Genomic DNA, 25,032 nt, shown 5'->3' on the forward strand with positions numbered 1-25,032 from the left:
TAAGAGAAGACAATCTTCAATTTGAATTTTTAAAAATAAATGAAATATATTATACAATAAAATTGCCTACCGAAAGAAGATACATATAGCAACTTCACTCTCGTGCTTTAGTCCAGGTAGTCCGACTATCGAGAATTCGTAGCGCTGCACTGTTCGCCTATGGATGCCCGTAGATACGCACAGGGTGTTATTTGCCGAAAAAAAGATGATACCGATAGCGCACGCGGCGGGGATGATTGTCCGTAATTTGCGGTGAGGCCTGTGCACCACAGCACACCGGGCCGTGAATACAATCTATTATTACATCGCCTATGCGCGCGCGTGCGCGCGTTGCAACGTGTACTAGTTTGTGGCGGTTCAACTAGTGTGAGTACCATGTGTGCGTGTGTATGAGTTCTTTGGCAGTTTTGTGCCGCAGTTATTGCGGCGCGGCAACAATGTGCACTTTTTTGTGACAAGTCGCGAGAATTAGATGCAATCGAGCCGGATGATAGCTGGTTATCTATTCTGGATTTGAATCGAGCCCACGGACCTGGTGCGAGCTTCGATGAGTACGCGAGATGACTAACACAGAGCCTCGCTTAGGATGGTCTTCTTTACGGCCAGACCTACGCTGTACAGTCGTCGTCTTTCCTCCCGGGGTCTACGCTGTGTTCGGCTCTTCTCACAAGCTGTTCCTTCTTCTTGCTGCTTTCCCATGGACGGAAGGTTGCCTGTTCGATTCGTCGTGCTTAGTTACTTGCAACCAGTTCGCCGATCTATGCCCTGGTCAGTGGGCTGATGGCGATTCTTTATCGTTGATCTATCTCAACCGTGGATCTCACAAAATGAATCATTCGAGTGATGGATCCTCTAAAAGTGAGCTATATATGTCGATCACGCGCAGAGAATTGTTCTTTTCCAAAGATCACTTAATTATTTTCTATAAAAAGTGTTCTTTTCCAAAGATTACTTAATTATTTTCTCATTTACACATTTACACTTAATTAGTGTTATTTATACTAATCAGCATATATCAACATATACAGACTTTTCCTGTACCTGTTCTCGAAATTTTTCGACAACAATCTCGATTACAGCGCTTCTACAGAGTCGGATGATACCAGTCAGTTTGTTAAGTCGTGATTTGCACTAATTTACAACGGCGGATCTTACAGACCCGCTCATTACGCACTAATTTTAAAGGAACTTGCGCGGTGTAATGCACTAGCTTACGGCGCACTAAAACTGATACCGCAGCCGTTACGACTATGTGCATATACTGCATCCCACGTTCTAGGGTTGCAATGAGGGGATCTTCGAGAATAATTTGCGAAGGTACATCCACATCAAGGTCTCGGTTGATTCACAGCAGTTTCATAGCTCGTACGATAATAATAATCCATGTCTTTGGTACGAACTCGTACGGCAAATCAATATGATCATAGGGCAAATCGTATCTCGTATTAAAAAATTGCATACCGGTTCTCTCTTTTGCATTCCATTTTGTCTTAGACTGCGTGATAATCAAGAAATTACTGATTTCATATACGATATTTATGTGTCGTTCAATCGAAATTTTTCCAACTTTTTCTTCAGTCATTATTAATAAATTATTATTAGTGAAATATATTCTAAACTTTTAATTTATAATGAAGAGTATGCATTCACGAATTTCAATGATAATTATATTTTTATATCATGTTTTAAGCGTTAGACACAAAAATATGGAATTTAACAAAACGCAATGAGAAAGTTATTAAAAATAAGAAGAAAATGCAGGATATTAAATTGACTTAAGTTTTAATCTGATTGCATCAGCCTACTTGAGTGAACAAAATGTATTATTTTTTAAATAGTTGCTGAGTATTACTTCACACTCGTTATAGCATTCCTTTTTGACAAGTTTTTAATTCAGTCTCCCTAATTTCTTATTCAAATTGACTCAAATGCAGAATTAATGCATAATTAGCAACAACTAGAATTGCACACAAATAGTTGCAAACTTTAAATTTATCAGTAATCCGATCATTGACATGAGACAATTCATATCTTGTTACATATGATGTCATTGCATATGAACTATGTACAATGAATATGTTGAGATCAATACTTTAACAAAATAAATTTATAAACCATACATTTAAGAAAAGATCTGTAGAAAACTCGATATTAGAATGTAACACTTCTATGCCAAAGAGACTATCTAACATAACATTAATTTATCGCTGTATAATGAAAATAATAAAGAAGTATATACATGTATATATCAGATTAACAAATAAAAAATTATAATTTCTCATTGTTGTTCTATTAATGCGATATCTTTAAAGAAATGAACGGTTAAGGCGATTGTCTGACTGGCTCATAATCTCAAGTCTGCTCGTTCTCATCGACTCGACGCGTCCACATGCGTGCACTCACGCGTGTATGCGTGTAAATTGCTCACGACGGAGCTCACACATTGCACACTTATTTCAACAAGTATGCGACTGCACCCCATAGCAAGTTTACATGCGAGTGTGCCAGTCTTAATGAATTCGCGGAAACAACATTCGCGCAGTGGATTCTTCGTTACGTCGTTAAGAGGGCACTCGAAATGAATCGTTCGAGAGGTCGTAATGGATCCAACAGAAAGTTCCTGGAAGGCACGGAAACGCGCAAATGAGCCTTGGTGAACTAGTGAAACCCTTGTGGGTTCGTCTTGCAAGCGGTAACCCTTTATCAATGCATCTGCGCTATGCGTTCACTATTATTACACGGTTCATCGTTTTTTTATTTAAGTCCATCGAGCCGCCATATGAAAAATTATTGGCAGCGATTATATCATTAACATCAGCCAGAGAATTGAGAAGCAGAGGAACAAGGAATTACAATCATCAAATGCAGAGCGCGAAAAGGAATGCTTCAGACACCTCTGGAAACAGCATATAGTGACAGCAAATGATTTATAGTGCGTAATATAGTGCGTCGATCGCACAAGCTCGCGGAACTGTGGAAGAAATCCTTGTACAGAGAAACCTTAAGAGGGACGCGCGGAAGTCTGCGATCGACCGACGACGACATAACGAGAGCAGAGTGAAAGAAAGTGAAAAAGCCGACACGATTATGCGGGACGACAGGCGGCGAGCATGAGAGACGAAGGCGCTGTCCGGATGACCTCGGTCATGGTGCAGCCATAGTATGGTAGTGCAGCAGGTAGATACGCGGAGACTGCAACCGGTCCAACACGCGGGATAGCGTGGGCGCGAACACCTCAATGAGTGACACGCGATGTGCGTGTCTCTGCGTTTGACGAAAAAATTCGCACGGCTCGTGTGCAGCTTCGCACGCAAGAGATTCGACGAGGTGAGAAAGTGATCCCCACGAGTAGCGTATAGCTCAGCTCCGTGATCCAGTGACGTCAAGCTTTCTGCTAACTAAGGAGACCGGTGGATGCCCTGCTTGGCAGGAGGTGGTTCAATAAGAGGTCTCAGCGAAGGTTTACTGGTCCTAATGGGATGCTTTGTCGAAAATGACGTTCTTCATAAAAAATGAGAATCTCCGAGTCCGAAAGACACTATACTGCAAATCATTGTTTCTGATAAAGTTGCTGAAATCTTGGAGGGGACTCAAGATTCGCCGACAGGAGGGTATTTTGGAACAAATAAGACTCTAGCAAAAATTCGAAAGCGGTATTATTGAACCACTCGTAAGGATGATGTTGAGGACTGGTGTATCTCCTGTAAGACCTGTGTCGCCAAGAAGGGTCCTTCAGGGAAGGAGAAATCCTCCTTAAGAATGCGCCGAGGATACGAGAGCAAATCGAGCGGAATTGACGCTCGTACACAATGACGAACGCTTCTCGCTTCGCGTAATCATCGGTTCAACGCGCAAAGTACGACAAATGAAATAATAATCCGCACTTGCGGGGACGCAGCAGGTACGCAGCATCTGCGACCTGCTCCACATACGCGTCATAAACCTCGCGTAGGTGTAAGCGTGACGCTAGGGCTGTATCACCTCGTACCCAAGTGACATGTACGTGTGATGCACACTGTACATGCTTCGCTTAATGAAACAAATTGCTCTGACCCGGACTAATGCCTATCGCGGCGATAATTTCACGAAATAAGTCCACTAACAGATAGGCACGTGCAATGCTTAGAGAATGCTCAAAGGACGTATCCATGGTGAATAATGTCGTGCCAGCTTAAGCGGCATCAAATATTCCACAATCTATTTTCATTGCGAAATCAATACTGCGTGTTCCCGTGTTATCTCGAGTCTGTTTAACATTTCAAAGTTGCAAGACACCAACTCAATTAAAATAATCGGAGCCAGCAGATATTTCGCGCTTTGCGATAATGATATCTGCACGCGACGAAAAATTCAGGGAGCGATAAGCACCAACGATAATGCACCCGTACTCTTCCAAACATTGCACAATTTTAAATAACTAACTTTGAAATGAACAATGCATGACGAAATCGCGAACAAGTAAGCACTCCTCTCGGCAAGAAGGAAACGTAATAATCGTCATCACGCGGTCGTAACTTACGTATCGTACTTTTTGCAGAACGAGTGTCGACTGGGACTAGTGCCGAAGCATTAGTCCGGGTTAGACCAATTGTTTCATTAAGCAAACTGTACGTAATGCGTAACATACGTGCGCACACACCAACTGTGTACTGTAGGTCGGTACACTCACCTCGCACACCTACGTCACGTCTCGATATCTCGGTTATCGAACGTCCTGGAGCCCTCCATAGTAATATAGGGCAAGCTGCAGTTGCGTACCTGCAGCCCCGAAGCTCTGCTACCCCGAGGTCATCCGGGTACGATCCTCTTTCTCTTTTGAGCACTCTCGTACAAACGATTAATTGATGGCAACTTGACGGATTGTTATGACATCACTCTAGTGTGCAAGACTAAAATGAAACTCCAAACGCCTCTTTGCCGGGCCGTAATCGCGGTATCCCAGTTTCGCTTTTCGTGATATCATCGACGCACCATGAAATAGAATTTCCTACGTATCTCCGTCCTTCCGTTTAATTCTCCCTACGCTCTCGTTGATGACCCAGTTCGATACGATGGAAAATCACTAGTACAGAAGAACGCCCCGCACATGCACGTTGGTCGATATTAAATCCATTACTTACAACACAACGAACCGCATGATCGATCCTATATAATATTCTATATAATAATGAATGAAATGTCAACAATAGAAAATATCGGCACGGAAATATCTTTATACAATAAATAAAATATGTGATGTGATATATTATCAGAAATCATAACTAGAACAGCATTAACGTCAAAATTAAGAAATCAAAATCTTTTATACGATAAAAAAGATTTAATATATAATAATTTTATATATTAATATAATAATTATACATGATAATTTTATATGACAAAAACAATATGTCACAAATATATTTCTATATAACAAACAAAATATCAAACACGTGACACAATTATTATATCACTAGAAAAATTAAAATTGAAATATAAATTGATAACAAATAAATTGATGCATCATGCTCGCAATTTTCCATTTTCAAAAACACAAATAGCTAAACAATTTTGCATCCGACTGACAAGAGTGCTCTCGATGATAATCACTCGGTAAAACCTGAAGAACCCTACATCCGTCAGATGCACTCAACGCACTCGCTGCATCGCCACCACTTTGCGCATCGCGACGACGACGGCAGCGTCGAAGCGTTGAGGGAGACGAGAAGAGAAACGCTGAGAAGAGGAGAAAGAGGAATTAAGAAGAGGCGACGTGCGACGTTCTCAGCGTACATAGTTCAAAGATAGGAGCATAACGTGCACTGGTGGCTGCATGTGCATCGGCCTGCGCGTACACACACACACACACACACACACACACACACACACACACACACACACACACAGACACTTGCTCGCGCGCACGTTCGTCTCTCGTCATTGAGACCTGACCTACTTCGTGAACACACGGTTCGCCGACACCGACGTGCTTTACTCGAGCAAAAGCACCGACCGAGATGCACCGATCGCCGAGCGCAAGCGCAACCACCACCGTTGCTGCCGAGGGTAGATGCCTCGCGGGGCACGATGCACCAATTTTCGGTGCATCCGTGGTATATCGGACGATTTCGAGCACATCGGCCTAAATACTCGTTGAGAGGTCGGCGCGGATTTTGCCGCGAATGTGAGACAACAAGGAACTATGCGCGACGTTCAATCAGCTATGATTTATCCTTCCGACAACAAGCTGTTTGCTACACTTTGCACGCTTTGCATATCTTTACATAAACTAAAAGTTACCGTTAACAAACTTTTTATTTGAATTATTCTTGACTCTCTCTCTCTCTTTCTCTCTCCCTCTCACTCTCTCTCTCTCACACACTCTCCTTTTATGTAGATCAATTTAAATCAAGCAGGAACTTTAATTATTCAAATGTTTCTTACTTGACAACCTGATTGATTATTACTAATCTTCCCGGAAAGTATAATCGCGTGATCTAAAGTTGGATCTTAACTGAATATATTTAAATAATATGTAAATGGATCCACACTATTGCCCTACAGAGACCGAAATTTTAGTTGGAGATACTCCAAGATGACGTGCGAAGACGCATATTTTCATACTGCGGCATATCACAAATCCAAAGTAATTCGAATTGCAAACGCGTCCCAGATTTCGAGTAAGATATTTATCGATTTTATTTCGAGCGTTATAAAATATCGAACTAGGCAATTGTGATTTTAATTACAAACTGACTAATAAAACATATTTATACAACTTTCTTGTTATTTTTAATCACGAGGAAGGGTATCTTTATTTGGCTTTCTTTTTTTACCTTCAAATTCAATCTAAATAATGAGCGTGCTTCACTCATGCTCGATCCTTTCACCGATAAAACATTTGGGCTTTGTCGCTTTATGGTTTAAAAGTAAGAAGAGAAATCGAAAGGGAAAGTGCGAGGATATCGCGAAAGACGATTTGCATCGTCAAGCCCGTCGGATTATATGACCCGTCGATTCTGTCGTTTCGCCGTACAAGATTTCGGCAGTGACTCCACTCGAGGAATTTGAGATACGTTACAAGGAGGTCACCGTTCACTGTTAATGCACTCGACGCAATTTCGAGACGAAGAGAGCGCACTCGACGTATCCTTGCGCTAAATATAGAAATCTTGACGTACATCGCGAAAAAGATGCTTAAAGTGTGATGTGTAATTTTTCTAGGGATTTATGGCTGGTAATTGCACGAAAACGCAATTGTGCGAAACTACTATGGGATGAATCCACAGAAACTTTCCAATTGTTAATTATAAATGACAATGGCAAATCTGAAATTAAAATGAAGCTATAAATCAAGCTGCCTTTGCCAAATACATATATCGCCAATTAATATTTTATTAGACAAAAAACGCCTTTTTAATTCAAATTAAATACAGAATGGACCAACAAGAACGAGCGTCAAATATTCAGCGTCGAATATTAAATTACATCTTTGACACCGCTACGTTTCCAGAGAGAATTTTCCCGATCAACAGCATTTTCTCCAAGTAATATTGAAACGCAACAGCGGCACGGCGTAAATGCACGCAGAATTAATGCAATCACTTTTATCGTACGCCGACCTTCCATCCTTGGAAGTCGTTAAATGCGACGAAGTCGCACTTGATCTGGTCGAGGATACTTGTACAAGTCGGTCTGGAATCGAGTGCTGTCTGGTCATCCAACTTACTCGAGACTCGAGAGTTTACATTGCACGAGGTGTCCACGACACATTATTGGCCGTAATATCATCGTAGACGCAATGCGGCGCAGACATGCACATGCCAGAGACATCATGACATCAGAAAGCTGACGTGTGACACAACGTGTCTATTCGTGGCGGCTATCAAAATATCGAAAACGAGCACAAAGTGCTCCCCTTATCTGCATCGCGCGCAAAAAGCTTGCCCAACCAAAGTAATGCACCAATAAAGCTCCTGCACAATATAAAACGTGCCTTTGCATTATTATCCACAGTATCGACGAACATGAAGTGTTCGGTAACTCTTTCATCTCATTTGAAACTCCTTTATTGATGCTAAAAGCGACCTATTTACGGGGAGATAAAGAATAATTAAGATGGACGGGTAAATCAACCCCACGCAAATAAACGATTAATTACCGCACGACGTTAAGTGCATTTGTACACCGACTGTGTTCTGCAGTCTAATGCAACGTTCTCGTAAACGCAGCTGAATCAATATTGAAAGCAATGAATCAGGAATACACAAAGTTCTCGACAAGGTTAAAAAGCTTTATCGATACTGATAAAACTCGGGTATTTATAGCCAGATTAACCTATTGCATTGTTGAGATAAAAAGATCAAATCGACAGTTTATAGACATAAAAAAGCCTTACGATTGTAAAATTCAAGTCACGTAAGGCATTTTGTGTATATGCCCTTGCAGCGAATAACTTTAATAAATTTTTTAATTAATTTTTAATTTTAATAAATTTATTAAGTTAATTTCATAAATTATTTTATCAAATGAATTATCAAAAGAGCCTGAATGACTTGCTGCGAGAGCAAACGAGGTACTTTGAAATTCCGGAGAGTGTTTTCTGACACATGCCGACTTTGCTTCTCTGGACTCATAGAGAGAGAGAGAGAGAGAGAGAGAGAGAGAGAGAGAGACGTACGTTTAGTCCAAACAGAAATTTATACGCGACCTCCATCAGCGCGGATCCGCAAATAATCCGCGACCGTACTTCTATAAATTCACCTTGAAGCGAACGGCCGGCCTTCTGCGCGCCTCACTGGCCGGCTTATTCGCCCAAGCGAGTGCACTGAAAGTGCATCAGGTCATTTACGTATTCTTAGCAATACTTATTGATTTTCAAATAATTCGAACGCGAACACAAATGTAATGCGTGTCAATTACTCTGTAATTCAGTTTCATCGTGCACGTAAGATAATATCTTTAGAGTCGAGAATTACGCTTCTCCATTCCACAGTACGCGTTCGTTTACGTTTTTTTATTCATATAATGCAAGGCCGCGTAAATTAATGCAGAACTTAATTTTTTGTAACAAAAAATACGGAAGAAATCGGAAATTGAGAAGACCAGATTTATCACACATAAAAGTTTCCCATGTTACAATAATGTGGAAAATTAAAATTAATCAAGACACCAATATTTCTTGATTGACAATAATATACAACGATTACATATAATAAAATAGAAAAAATTCGAGATTTAATTGATAAAACAAAATGCATTAAATTTCTTAATTAATACGTGTAAACTTCCTAAAAATTAGAATGTGTCGGCTAATAAAAAATAAAAATTAATTTAAAAAATCTGCAATTACGAATCTCATTTCCAATTCCGAAATTCCGAAGAAAAAGTTTTACATTCGTTACAACGATATCTTTGCTTACAGAGATGCGTCTCTCGATTGTCGGGCCTCGAGCTCGTCCGCGATGAAACTCCAGCGATTCCGGGCGAGGATCAGGGATCCTCCTGGTACACGTGCATTCGCACATGCAAGCGCGACGGTGGCGGGCGCTGCTCGCAGCTTGCAGCGGATCGGCCGAACTGGGTCAACGAGACATCGTCGTTCCTGACTCACGTTCAAACACACGCTTGCCGTTGCAAGCGCGCACCGTTGCACCGTTGTACGCGTGTGCACAGGTGCCCTATATGCGCACCACGAGTGTCGCCTGAATTTCTGTTCTCTCCAGCAGCGCGAACATATTGACATTTTATACCAAGGCGAGCCGCAAGCTCCCGCAACGTAGATACATCCGGCTATTTTTGCGGCTGGCTTAATTCGGTTATTTGCATTCGGCATAATGTAACCGCGAGTGCAAACGCTTATCGATCCTATCTCTCGATCCGGCAGTTTTATCTACGGGCGTACACATACCGCAGTATCGCCGGACTCTGAAATAACGCGCCTTTATTTCGTTGTTTTTGTCGCGCGATTACGTGTCTGTCGTTTTTAGATTCAAAATTCAAAGGCAAGACGGTTATAGTTGCAAATATAAAAGTTCATCTCAAGCTCGATCTGGGTCAAACAACATCACAGAGGTCAAGCAACTTGGAAAAGACATCAGTTATTCAAGAGAAATATCCAAGTTTAGGAGATGATGACAATTTATAGGAGAAAATATATTTTTCAGATTGGACTACAAAAGCAAACGCTGAGCGAAAAATAGCTGCAGTTGCTGTCATGTAATTTTCAGCCTTAATATTTGTTTAATTAATTATAACAGATTTACTATTTGTATGTTGCGCGCGCAATGTTGCGTATATATGTGTGATACCATTATGTGTATAATACTATTATTATCAATATAATAATAATTATAAAATATAAAATAAAATAGTAATTATATAAAAATTTTCAATGATTTTATTGTGTAATTATATTAGATTTAAATTAGAGAACATTTTTCTCAAGAATAATCCGTTTTGAATAATTAAAAACTCCGTCGAGGCTGTCAAGCCAGAAAAGTTGGTGAAGAAGGCAAATCACCTCATCGGAAGCATTTCCTCACGGCAATAACCGGTGAAGATAGAGAGAAAGAGACCGGAGAGAGGATGTACGAAATAAGAGGTGATTGTTCGAGACGTGAATGTTTGCCAAATGACGTCAAACATCATGGCCAGGCACTTCTCTCGATCCGGCGCCGATTCGCACGTTATGCTCGCAACGACGACGCGGCTGGGATAAAAAATTCTTCGGGAAATCTAGCGCTTAGAAAACAAATATTTCTGTACATACACTTGCACAGAATTAAAGAGAAAAGAAATGTAAAGCCCGTTTTAGATTATGCAATATATTGCGCTAGATTTGACGCAATTTCTTGAGCAAGTTTTTGCTGCAAGAATTGCTTGCCATTAAGTTGTATTGTGTTTTATACTGTACATTTTATTTGACGCAAGATTTGCGCAATATGCACTTATATATGCAATATGTAACTGAAAACTGAAAACATGGAAGAACGTATCAGTTATATAGGAATAGCGTGCTTATTAATAGGAACATATGTAACAAAATGAATAATACAGAGGCGATTATCATAATCTTGCACTAATCATAAACAAACAAGAAACAAAAGTTTGTTCTTTTTCGAGGTTCTTTCTACACTAGTGTAGGCAGCTAACGAATAGATGTATGTATATACTTTTTGTATTAGTGCAAACAGTTCTGCTAAAAAGAACAGATCTCGAAACAAACCGTGATGTATGCCAGCAGACAAAAAATTGCTCAGGAATAGAACACATTTTCAATATTTTGTGCAATTTGTGTATGATATTCTGCAATATTTCTTGCTTTAAAAATTGTGTTAAATTTTGCGCAATATATTGCATAGTCGAAAACGAGCTTAAAAATGAAAGACGCAAGGAGAGAAAATAAACAGTAGTTCGCGATCGTTACGTAAGAATAATCAAATATCTGGATCGAAATTTATTCATAGAGCGCGCATAGGGATGTTTCATAACAAAAATGCTAAAATTGGATCCGGCATGATAATATGACTCGGACGTATGGACTGCGCCACAAAAAGCAAGGAGGAAGCTGCAATGGGCGGAAAAGCTCGACAATACGGACGCGCGCGCACGCTCGGCGCGTATGCAGATGCGAGGCGCGTTGTACGACGCATCGTCGTCTCTCGCTACGTGTGCAGTACTCACACACACACATGCATATACACGTGCATACGCACAGATGCATTTTCTATCCCCCTATTCATCCGCGTACAGCGACTCCGTGACCCACTTCCATCTCTGGGAATAACAGACGTACATCTCGCGTCCATCCCTCGTTCATCCCTCGTCTACCCCTCATCCATCCATATCGAAATCTGTCGATGCTTGCATTGACGCATCCTATGCATCTGTATATGCACGTCGCTGTAATCCACAGGACACGCGCGGTATTACCAATAAGTTCGACGAGTACGAGCACGTGTCGTTCTCTCAACATCGTTCACACAACCGTGTAATTTCGTGTAATCGTGCGCGTCAGGATATTTCGATCGTTCGCGGAGAGAAGATAACTGGCTCAAAGAACTTATTGTCTGATTAAATATCCTGCGATGATATCTAATGTTTGATAATTAATGCATGACATAGCGTATAATAACATTATACCTACGTTAATAATTATTTACAAAATTATATTAAATATGCTTTTAATCATTATTTTATATAAAATGAAAAGAAATAGAAAGTAATTTTTTTATATTGCTAAACTCTACACTTGAAATTCATTGGAATATAAACCACGACTTTTCGAAAGTTTCTTTGCCAGACTCAGATTTCTCCGAGCGCTCCTGGGGCCGGGGACCGGAACACGCTCTAATCAACCGAGAGTTTGGCGGATGCCAGACCCGTCTCCCGCATCGACATGCACGCGACGGCGCTTCCTCAGCGCTTCGCTACGCGTGGAAGTCGTTTACCCCTCAAAGTTATTTGGCCCCTTCGTAGCTCACTAACACGCGCATGGATTCGTGCACCATGTGTAGAAAATGACACACAGCTAAAAGCAGAGGAGAGGATGTTGCAGAGAGAGAAAGAAGGAAGAAAGAGAAAAAATGCAGAGTAACAACAAGGTCGAGCGAAGGAGAATTTGATCCGAAAAAAGAGAAAAGTGCAGGAGGATGAAATAGACGAGAGAGACAATTGCGCACCTGGTATTGAACAGATCGCACCATACGTATGTATGGACGAAAGGGAAATTAAAATGAGTAAAACGAAAATGACATAAGAAAAGAGTGAGACACAAGACACACGTGCCAAGAAATGCACACCTGAACACGTGCACACTACATCTGAGGTAAGCATCGACAGCTGATACCTGGCAAGCTTGGCACTTGCTACGTATGACATATAAACTTACGTAAGAAATTATTCTCTTTGACGTAACGCTAGCTACATGAATAAGGTAAGGTTTATCAAGTTCTTGTGCGAGCAATTTAGATATTTAATATAAATTATTTTATAACATATAAACTTGCATCCAAACAAAAGACATAAAAACAAGGTCAATATCGACGAATGACTGCACATCGATTATTTTCAGTTCGATCGTTTGAGTATCTTTTTTTCTGTCTTTGTCATACTCTGTCTCTCACATTTGCACGAGTACACTAGTACGAGCGTGTTTTATGAGTGCACACAAGCACGCTTTTAGATATCTTGCCATCTCTTTCTCCATCCAAAGAGCATCATTTTCACTGCCCAAAACGACATCGCAGAATACGCGCCACGTAAAAACGTATTCCGCATACGAAAACGCATGTACCTCTCTTTATGTGGTCTCCGCATTAGTAAATCTCGTCGCGTATTTCGAAATTTCGAGAAACCGATCGATTCTTCAGACGCAATGATACGTGCTCCGGGAACCTGTCGTGAAAATTTCACCAAAGGTGAGAGAGGTATTTAAATACTTTCCTTCTTCATTTCTCAGAAAGATAAGTAGATAATAACGAAATCAAATAAAATTGCATTTAAAAATTCCAAAGTGCAATATTCTATCTATCTATAACGGATAATATTAATAAACGTTCTCTTTTACATTTACAAAGTAATAGCTCAGTAACTAAACGTTACTCAATAACTAATGTTATTACATAGTAAACTAAACTGTTTACTATGTAATAACATTGTCAAGCGCTCAACGTAATCTGCAGATTCATTAGCACAGACATAAAAATAAATGTTCCAAGAATATTCCTCTAAAGTGGTAGAAAAATAAGTTTGCGAATGTGCCGTAAATAATACCATCATGTCCATTGTGTAATATGCGACAGTCGACAAACCGCAGTTTCACGTTGCAAACAGGCAGGAACTTTGTAACCGAACGCGCGCGCGGCGATAAGCGCCTAGATCAGAACCAAGTATTTAACTTGTTCGCATCCATAAGCATGCCAGCAGGCAGCTCTTATGACCATGGCCTTAATCACAATGAGCGTACACCGATATGCGCGACGCGCATCGCCTTTTACTGCACTCGCGTCCTGCACGCTGAACTGCAATGACAAAGCTCACCGGTCAGGGAAACTCGTTGCCCTAGCTGTATCTATAGGATTAAAGTCTCCTGCTGTAATCGTATAATTCGAAAGATCTTACATATTCATTTATACGAGTTGTTTACAGGCCAAAGTGATTAACTTTTTGAAGTTTTTAAAATTTTAGTGCCAAAGCACTTGATTAATGCTTAACTTTTTATTTAAAATCAACTTTCTTCATAATTAGGCTTATAACATTCTACAATGTTTATTTGAATTTAAAGTTTAAGAGGAAGTTTAAAAAAGAATGTATATTATTTTATCTCTCTGCAGGTTGCACGCACGTTTTTATATTTATTACATTTGCTTATAAGATTAAATTTTTTATTGACCGCAGCTGTATCGTGACTTGTCACATTGTCTTTGAGACAATTACTGATGAAATTTTCTGTACACGACAACGAACAAAGGAAGACATGAATGCGCGCTTGACCTTAGGTAATCATCTCTCCGTGAGGTCGACGGATAAAGTCGTCGACTTGAAGAACAATGTGCCATGTCGTTTCGGTTTGGATTGGTCTGAATATATAAAGCGCCTTATCTCATGTGCTGAAATTTATTTATATTATTTTATATTATTTTATATATTTATATTATTTATAGTGCCGTACTAGGGCGGTGCTCCCGCGCCCAGGCGCAAGCTTCAGGGGAGTTCACGCTACCTGTTACTATAACTTCATTCCAACGAAGGTTTAGTACATTGAAACTTATTTAAGGTCCCCTATGGGGCAACATAGATTGACAAATTTGGGCATTTTGTCCATAGAGAACTCGATTGCAAGGCAACTTAATTATGAAAGTATTATTGACGAGTTTACATCACGTAAAGCTCGTAAAGTTACGTTGTGAGATAATTGATATTCTTTAATATTTATTGCTTCTTTTTGTTGAATGTTTTATTGTTCATTTTGCAGATTATCCATGTGCATGTTCCAATGTTCATACTTTTAAAAAAAGATTAATCAACTTTTTATTATGATTATAAAAATATATGATAAAAAATAATAATGTTAAATATGTAATAAATGATAGTAAATAAAAAGAAATATAATTTTAAAAAAACAAAAGAATAAAAAAAATAAAAATATATTTATTTGTAGTCAATAATCATCCTTTTTAGTTCAAAAGTTCTCTTTATATTTTCGTACGCTCTGCGAATATCGCGATTTGCGCTGTCCGCGATATGAACGCTCACCAAATAACATTTATGCAACAAAAAGCGAAGTCCAATGTTAAGAAAAAAAATTGTGAGCACGTTCGCGCGTCGTAATGTATCCTAGGGTCAATAAATTTATCATGAGGAAAACTGCTATCTTATCGGGCCGGCATATGGCAGCACCTGATAGGAAAATACGCGACAGCTGCACTTTTATGCGTGAACTTGTGGATCCGCAACACTCGCTCGCGCTAAAAAGTATTGACCCAAATCAAATCACCTGACGACCGCGATATCGATATCGCACGTTGCACTTGCACGTTATCGCCGTTGCGTGAGATAATCGATACGAGATAACGCTACTCGAGATGCATTTCGTCTCGTCACATGCCGAATCAACTTTACTAATAAGATATCAAGACTGTATATATGTATCTTTCCAATTTGCAATTTTGACATCGATTAGCTCAATATCGATATACGACGTTGTTCCTCAGAATCGTGATATCACCCGCAAAATGATTAAAATCTCGAGGCACTTCTAAATGGCGAATAAAATTCGAAAATTGCGCAATAAAATAAAAATTATCGGTGCATTGGTGTGAATAAAAAATGCATTTTTTGGACAAGAGAAGAACAAGAAGAATAAAGAGAAGCAACATTAGCGGCAAGAATTTTCGTCCCACACGAGCCAATCATGCCAAGTCTTGGGTCACAGGTAGATCGTCGATTTTGTCAAGCAGAGATCGTCGTAAAATCTAATCCGTGTCGATTTCGGTCATCATAGCGGATAGCTTGCGGAGAACCGTGGCGGCCGTTCCGGTATCTGGAGTACCGCGTGCCACTGGCGCGTGTTATGTACTCGTTTAGATATGAACAGATTAAGAGAGTGCGAAAGAGGGAGGGAGGAAGAGAGAAAGAGAGACTGGAGCCGCGAGACGAGCGGCTACGACGGTTTATGGCTAAAGGACACGATGGACGGCCCATGTGGATGTGATGTTGGTCGTTGCCTGTCGGAATACTTTCATTAGTGTTATACAACCGCGGATCGAGCGACCGACCGCTGAAAGGAGAAATGGGAACACACAGCGGCTCTCATGCGAGCCACGCTGACCGCGTTTGGTTTGCGATTTAATAGTGTTTCAGCGTGGAAAATCCTGATAATGAATTGAGTTGAGGACACAAGATTTAAGAAACAGTGAGGATCTTAGTTTTCGCAAAATAGAATCAAGCGTAAAAAAATAGCAAAAAATATCAGCCCTTAAATATAAGCTGTTTTCTAATAGACCAAATTTTCTAATGGATTCGACCAATGATGATGTATAAGTATGTAATCAGGACTAATGTTCAACGAGATTGATATTATCCTATAGGAATAAGTAATATGTATGAATAATAGGAATAAGTAATATCTATTATACATCATCAAATACTTCTGGACCGCCATATGTACGAGCAGGTCGAAAGCGAGATCTGCCTCGTTATGTGTTATGCCCAAGGCTTCGTGTAATCTCGGTCGCGGAGAAAGTGGAAAAGTATATCACTCGCTTTAACCTCTATATACCGGGTGATGTTGGATGAAGCGATTAAATAATATTAATTTCGTTTCCGTAATTCTTTAAATTAGATTATTATTTAAGAAAGATTTATTTTATATAGGAAACATTAAAGTCAGTTGATTGATTAATAATAATTATTAATTTCGCTAAATATCTAGGAATTATTAATTATCAATTATTGTAATCTGTTGATTAACTGGTATTTATTATAATTAAAATGCAGTAGATAATATATATAATATATAATAATAAATATAAATATAAATATAATAATATATAATACAGTTCGAACAGCGAAGCTGGTGAAGAAAAACGAACAAAACGACTTCAACATATGAAAGATCAATGTCACGTCTTGATTTTATCGCGGCTCGGTTCTAAAATTCTTATCTCATCTCTTTTATCTTACACTAGGGAAACGCCTGTCTACGCCAGGCGTTATCATTGTTGAAATTAAAGATTTCAAGAATTTTCCCATTACCTGGGGGTGAACCCCTATCACCATGCGAAATTTGGTGTTTCTAGCATGTCGGGAAGTACCCGATCAATTCAACGACAGACAGAATAGGGATTTTATATGTATAGATGTCTTTGTCAAAACGGTACACAATGATCAAAATATTATACAATAGAAACAATTCAGAACAATATATGATGGATACACAAACATGTTCCACCGACTCATCGGTGTTCGCTAAACGAAAAATTCAAATTCCTATATTATCTAAAAAGCAATAATATTAAGGTATAAGAAGAAACAACTAATGTTTGATACAGGACGCAGTATTTGAAAACGAGAAAGTAGATTTTCGCAGATTTTGTATGGCTTTTAAAGACAGTAGAGAATGTATCGAGAGAAATTTTACGCACATCATATGACTTTACGTTTTCATTAAAAAAATGTGTTTCGAGCAAAAACAAGTGATTTAAATCAATGCGTTAGATTAAATCTCTTTTTCGCCCAAGGCTTCATCCGAGATACTCGAGATACCCAAGATTCGGATCGGGAAAACGAGGATATCGGATCGCAGGTGGCCCCGATCTCGTCAAAAGCTGTGACAACGGCGCACAGATGCGCGAGCGATGCAAGGTGCATCATCCAAGACGTCCACCATTACTTGAATCCGAAGACCGCTCAGCAGTCATCAGTGATGACAGTGATGAATAAATGAATGTGCGACGCGCTGATCGCAAACATACGTTTATCCGTTAATAGATCCATACATTCACGTTAATGTTGAAGTGGCGGCGCAGCTGCGCGACGACAAATTCGCGAACTTATGACAATGACTCTACGAATAAATTTTCAACCGAGCGTACAAAATACGCCAGGAAAATTAATTGTTTGTTAAGTTTGCTCAATATCCCGTATATATACGTTTGATACGTTCCAATTTAACGATGTTACAAGCGATTCACATGCAGCATGTGCAATACATTCGTATTGCAGCCACGTGAAAATTTTGAGGGATTTTTCTCACGTGGAATTTTTACACGGACTTTCATAATATATGTATAGAAAGAAGAGAAGGTAAAGAAAGCTGCAGTAATAAAAAAATCTCAATGTCAGATATTTATCATTCCAATCATCTTGGCGTTTCAGCCTTCCTCGTTGACCCAGCATATCGCTTCACACGAGAGACGCGAGGTCTTTAATTCTCATTCATAAGTATCACACGCTACACCATGTGGCGCGGCGGCGTTGCGTATGGTGCAACGTCATTCGGCTAGATTGCACTCCAAGTTGCGGCAGTGCAACGGCATAGCGCGGAAAGAGGCACGGTGAAAATAAATTACGCACGTTGTCTCCCGAAAGCGAAATTGATTTCGCGAAACGATCAATATTATTTTATTGCATAGCGTTTCGCAAGAAAATAAAAAAATTTGTGTCGCCGAACATTTATTCATCCAATTCGATTAATCATTGTAACGGAGTATATCACTGTAAACAACAAAAAAAAACATGATTTTACCAATCAGTAAACAATTTAAAACGATTTTAGAAATATATTTTTCTCTATAACATATATTCACACTGGTTTTTGGAGCAGATTAATTCGCTAAAATTTGGAAAACCGTCAGGTTAAATAACGTCAGATTACCATAAATTTTGTAGAGCACACTATTCTGTTTATATTTATATTATTACTTAATGAATTATGTTACAAAATTTCTCTTCGAGTACGTTGCCATCTGAGACGCATCTTTATCAGACAGTCAGATAAGATATAATTATTCATATCGTAAAGATGTCAGTTAAACATTTTCTTTCCTTTGCAGTTTACGTGAGATACTCCATGCCCCTATTTATCTGTCGGGATTCCAAAATCGTGGCGCAAGAAGTGCAAGCTGTGGAAATGATAACGAAAACTTTTATCCACCGCGCTTACAGACTTCAGCATCGCCAAGTTAATAAACTGCTGTTCGTGGATTAATTGTCTAAGCGCCACGCTCTAACAGCACGTTTATGGCGAAGATAACGAGGCAAGTTTTACAACGTTTGCTGAGAAAACTTCGCGATGTTAATAAACGCAGTTACACCTTCAAGATCATTCAAAAAAACGTAACTTTACTGTAGTTTCGTATTATTCTAATCTTGTTTAATCTTAGAAAAATGCAACGAAAGGTGTATTTTTCTCGCATACATATGCATACATAAATAAATTAAACATAACAATAAAAAATATATATATAATAAACAATTTTATGTTTTTACAATACAATTATAAAATTCTTAGAATTTTTAAGAATCTTAGAATGTATTTCATAGAGTCTTTAATTTGTTCCGTGTATAAGAAGTCTTATTCTTATTTTTAATGTTAATAAATTTGTTTCTGCAATCGCACTTAACTTATATACTGAACAGCGGTTAACATACCGATTTTTACAGAAAGCTTTCCTATTATCATCCCTTTCCTGACCCTTCAATTGGCCATAATAGCGTCGACGATTACCACCCGCGTAAGTAAAACGCCCTTCAGAGGCGTGACTTGTGTCGTCCGAGGAGGGTAACTCAGCATCTGTTAACAGATGCGGAGGGTGCCGTAGACGTACTTCTCCGTCGAGTACTCACTCAAGATAGTCCTTTAAACCTGTTTTCATCGCGACTTGTAACAGCAGCCCACGAGCAATATGCTTTCCAACGATGGACGAGACGCAAATGCATTTCGAGCGAGAACTCATTTTCCACGACGTATCCTTCGTTCCTTTTTCATTGAAAAAGATTGACTCTCTTGGCTTCATTTCCGTCTTTTCCTCATATTTGCATCTTCATATCCAAACAGAATCAAATCCGATCAGGAATAAGCATAATATAGTGTATAACGAAAATGTAATATAAAAAGTTTCGTATTTGTAAGAGACATATTTTATAAACTTACTAAATAGTGTATATGGAAATACTTCAATTATCGCATTAATTTAAAAGTCAAATAAATGTCAAATAAATGTCAATTAGTCAATTTGATCAAGTGTATACTATAAATCAAGTCATATATGAAAATTCGAAATCATACGTATGAATATATTGCCGAAATAAGCAAGTTAGAAGAAAGAAATATATAAAAATAAGATTAATATTAAAAAAGGTAGAACAAGAAACACAAGTTTGCTAAAATTTGAAAATTCATTATATATATTTTATTTTATTAAACAGTTTATTCGCATATATTGCTATATGAAACCTATACTGTACAAGATAGATTTTTCTAAATTAACTTGTCCAAGAACCTGATCCATTTTTGATACTTCAATTATCGCATTAATTTAAAAGTCAAATAAATGTCAAATAAATGTCAATTAGTCAATTTGATCAAGTATACTATAAATCAAGTCATATATGAAAATTCGAAATCATACATATGAATATATTGCCGGAATAAGCAATTTAATTACATTTGTTGAAATTGAAACAAATGATTGCATATCAGAAAAATTATATATTTCATGTTATTTAATTAATGTTATAATAAAAAGACAGTTAGAGCTTTTTCCTAAAAATAATTTGTCATAGAAACATTGATAAGATTCACGACCTAGATCAACGTATTTCCTCTTAATATAAGCCTTGATATCGATTCGAGATATCAGCTTAAGAGTGCTAATCAAGAACATAGAAGTGGCAAGTAAACTGTATGAGTGCTATGAGTGAATGCTGATTAAATAATCTATTACCAAGAAATAAGCAATTAAACGGAATAGCGCGGAAACCAGACTGTTTCGAAAGATGTGATATTTTTTATAACAAACTCGCAATATAGGGTTCGTGGACGTTAACTATGTCACTCGTTTATTATATACTCATTATAGAGAAGGCACTCGACACTCTTTCTGTCTCTTTCTCTATCCTCTAGCATGCAATATCATCGCCGTATGCTCTGCTACGTTCCGTCTCAAAGGCGTTATAAATAACCGCGTTCATTCCCGCGTGCATCCGTGATTACGATCGCGGAAGATAGCAGAATGCACAGCAGTCACGTTACCGCGCTCCACGCCCCGACCCTTTGGGACCACGCACGAGAACTTTTCCCTAGTCACGCCATTAAGGGACGTACTCCGTTGTTCCGACATCGCCGAGCAACTGTGTCGACTTGCCTCCCTTCTCCGATTACAAACTAACAAATGTGTCACATGTACTTTTCATAAAATTTCAGAACGATATTCTTCCATGACCTTTAAGGGCAGCTTTTCCTTAACAAGAATCGAAAATTGCCTGCACTTGTGTAAAGAAATTTGAACCTTAGGGTTCTTTCCATTTAGGATTTTCTTAGTCCGTCATCGTGGAAACAAAAACGTGGGCTTGTATAACACTAGACGTATACACACGAATTAGTCGTACTACTATAATTAATAATGCAATAAAATTCTTTTTTTTAACACACTTAAATGTAACTTTGTTATCGAAACAGAGAAGATTTTGTTCATACTTCGTATTATCAATATCATATGTAAGCTTGGATTGCTTAGATGCATATAAAAATTTTATTCTGTTAATCAACATTTCGATTTTATATTCAGTTATAGGTGTCAAGTGTGAAAAATAGATAAAAAATCGATACACAAAATTAAAAATCTAAAAAAGCCTCATAAAGTGCACGTAATCCCTTCATGAGATTACACGCGCGATAGATGTAATCTTCCATAAATCGCGCCAATTCTCGGCATTGTACGAAAACAGGTTGCCCTTTCGCTATGCAGACCGTCTAATTTTAAACGCGAGATGTAACTCGTTCTCCTTCCTGTGGACACAAAGAGATTGGTCCCCCTCGTAGAAGCGCTTAACGTATCACACGCAAATGAATCACGGAATCGCGCTTAACGATGACAATCTCGGGTCAAAGTTCGTTCTCAAGTCATCAATGTTCATCATAGACTGCATCACGTACTCTGACGTACTGATGTAACAAGCACACGCGGAAATGAAGATCGAGATAATAAGCTTTAATCCACATCTAGCACGTGCTAGTTAACCCATTAGACAATTTCTGAAGTGTCTTCGTCAAATAGACACAACGATGGAATTGCACATAAAGTAGATAATATAAAGCGTATGCACGTCATTTTATGTGACAAAATTTGCTGAATTTTATTTGCTTATTAATCATTCCTTTTAAAGGCCGGTAATAAATAATTATTTATAGACAAATGATGAACAATCAAAATTCATATATAATTTTAAAAAATCGCACATAAAAGAGTGCACATGATACAATTTTTTTAATAGAGGAAAGGGTGGTATCGTGGCCCCCCAGTTTGTTTTTTCTTCATAAAATCTGAACTGTAACTTTAATTGATCTAAACTTTTGCTTAAAATGAAGGTAGACTATTCAGTTTGTGTCTGCTAAAAGGTGGAACCAAAGAAAAAACAATTGCATTATATAGAACATATATTTCTGAAGCATATCATTTTATGACGTTTGGAAAAAGTGAGGGTAATATGGCCCCCATCAAAAATTACAAAAAAACGAATTCTTTTCATAACAGTGCTTAAAAACTAATGCATAAACATTATAGAATAAATGAAACAATATATAATCTTCTCAGTTTTATCATTTACGAACAAAAATTGCACACATATTCCGCTTTTTCGCACGATGTGCATTCGCTGTGTGCCCATGAACGACAAATAAGACATTGTATCCAGATTTCGCCGTGTTGGTCCATGGAATAACGTTCCTGGCAAAACATGCATACTGCATCATCAGGATCCTCACCAGTTTCAATCGTTTAACAGTCCACATTTCCCTAAGCGAATTGTGAGCAAATTGTGTTGATCGCATTGGTACTTTGTATTGTACAACGTTCATGCTAAATTACACAATGTCCTACATTAAAATATATGAGTTAAATAAAGAATATTCAAAATAAGTTTTTCTCGAGGTGAAATGATGTCAATATGGCCCCGGGGCCAAATTACATTCCATCATGGGGGGCCAACATGTCAACTTACATTGCTTCGGAAATTTTTTATTTATAATTAAAACTATTGAACATTAAGCGAACTGACTCGGAAATATCGATTTCATGTACCTTTTGGCGAAGATATATAACCATAAAAGTCTCGGAATTCTCTAGACTTCTGAGAAATGATTTTTTTCCGACGGGACAATAAACTTTCGCTCTGCGCGTTATGACAGGAATGCCCGATACGAGCACCACCACTGCTTCACTCAGTGTACCATTGTTTCCCTGGTCACATGGTACATAAGAGAAGCACATATGACGATTCGGCGCATATGGCGTTATCAGAAATATGAAAATCATGGGGAGGCTAACTTACAAGCAGGGGGCCGGGATACCACCTTTTCCTCTACTTTTATTAATTTTTAATTTTTTTCAAAGTGGAAAAAACACAATTATAATTATATGGAGAAATGTGGACAAACTGTGGGCAATCGAATACCATATCAATTTTTTTTTAATTCTCATTTCGGGGTGCCAACTTCGCAATATTTAAGGAATATTATTAAATGTATCTTTACGTAGAAATTTGAATATTAATTTGAAGATATATCAAGGATGAACACATCGGCGCCATTCTCTTTTCGTCTTGGCAGAGAATCAGTTTAGTTTTAAATAGCACCGGGTGTCTAAAGTTGGTCCTCCAGAGACAAAGACGGAAAATGGTTCAATTTAAATTGGACTGTCCAGTAACACGACGATCGGAAACGGCATTCTCGTAGACGTGAACTAATGGATATCTGAATATAGATCTAGAATATAGAACATAGTGAATATATAGTGCATAGAATAGAGTGAAAGAAAGATTGAACTGAGTATTCGAACATCACTTATATCACTCTGTTTGCCCGAAGTACTTTTCTTAGCCAGTCATGCTCGCGAAAACGTATCATTGATGACGCATACACGCGACTCGTAATTATTTCGCCCACCATTAATAACGCAATCGAAAGCGCAAATTGCGGGTAACGGAACTACCATTTAATGGCAGGAAGAGGCAGTCAAGGGAGCGGGGGAGGAGGAGAAGGAGGGTACGTGACTCGTTCGAATTATTTCGTTCGATCGTGACTTTGATAACGGGGGACAGGTTGCGCGGCACCCCGCCGATCGATAAGCGGTCGAGCATCAAAGCACCGCCATCAGCTGTTTCCGCATGGAGAGCGGCCGGGTGAGCGAATTCGTGATTCGGGTCCAGTTTAGGCAGCTCATGATGATCCATCGCGATCGATGGATCGCGCGAGGCATGTTGCTCGAACTCTCCTTTGTATCTGCGAAACCCGCGATCGCGTGTCTTCCTGTACGTGTGTTGAGCCGTACATATGGAAGATATTAAACCTTGCCCCAACAAATCCACTTGTATTATCGCTTCCTCTTGCGCAACCATTTCAGCCGATCCTTTCATTATTCGACCGATAACCTCGTTGTTCTCATGTAGTTAATCCATTTACAACCACTATCGGAACGTTTGATATTGACGATGCACTTAAAGAAATACACATGGAAGGATAATTGATCTATTTTCATTATTACGACGAAGTAGAATGTTCAGTTTTTCTTAAACAAGAGCTTATAAAGAGAGGATAATCACTTAATTAAAATATTTTAAAATACAATTTTACGTGTTGTTTATATTTTGGCAATTACATAAGAAAATTATGGCAGAGTAATAATATATGAGCAGACACGTAAAGAGATCACTGCTGTTTCTGACAGACCAACAAACGTTTTTATTATGAGCTTTCTGGAAAGTTGCTTGCGTTGCGATTTCGCACAGTGCGCAAATTTACGTTGGGAAGTAATAATAAAAGCAAACTTA

General features: G+C 38.6%; 1 protein-coding gene across 4 annotated transcripts in view; it reads right to left on the reverse strand.

Annotated features, from left to right (window-relative positions):
- The window catches only part of LOC105280205 (solute carrier organic anion transporter family member 3A1), a 93,987-nt gene that overhangs the window by 27,132 nt on the left and 41,823 nt on the right, over positions 1-25,032 (reverse strand). The window contains exon 1 of one of the 4 annotated variants that reach the window (XM_011340533.3): positions 9,402-9,553. The exons of 2 other annotated variants lie outside the window; for them this stretch is intronic. The gene's annotated coding sequence lies outside the window, so the exon portion shown is untranslated. Of the gene's footprint in view, positions 1-4,669; positions 5,262-9,401; positions 9,554-25,032 lie in introns of those variants that run through there. One more of the 4 variants, XM_011340532.3, reaches the window with a different exon arrangement.

The sequence above is a fragment of the Ooceraea biroi genome, chromosome 6 (assembly GCF_003672135.1).
Source record: "Ooceraea biroi isolate clonal line C1 chromosome 6, Obir_v5.4, whole genome shotgun sequence".
NCBI lineage: Eukaryota > Metazoa > Arthropoda > Insecta > Hymenoptera > Formicidae > Ooceraea > Ooceraea biroi.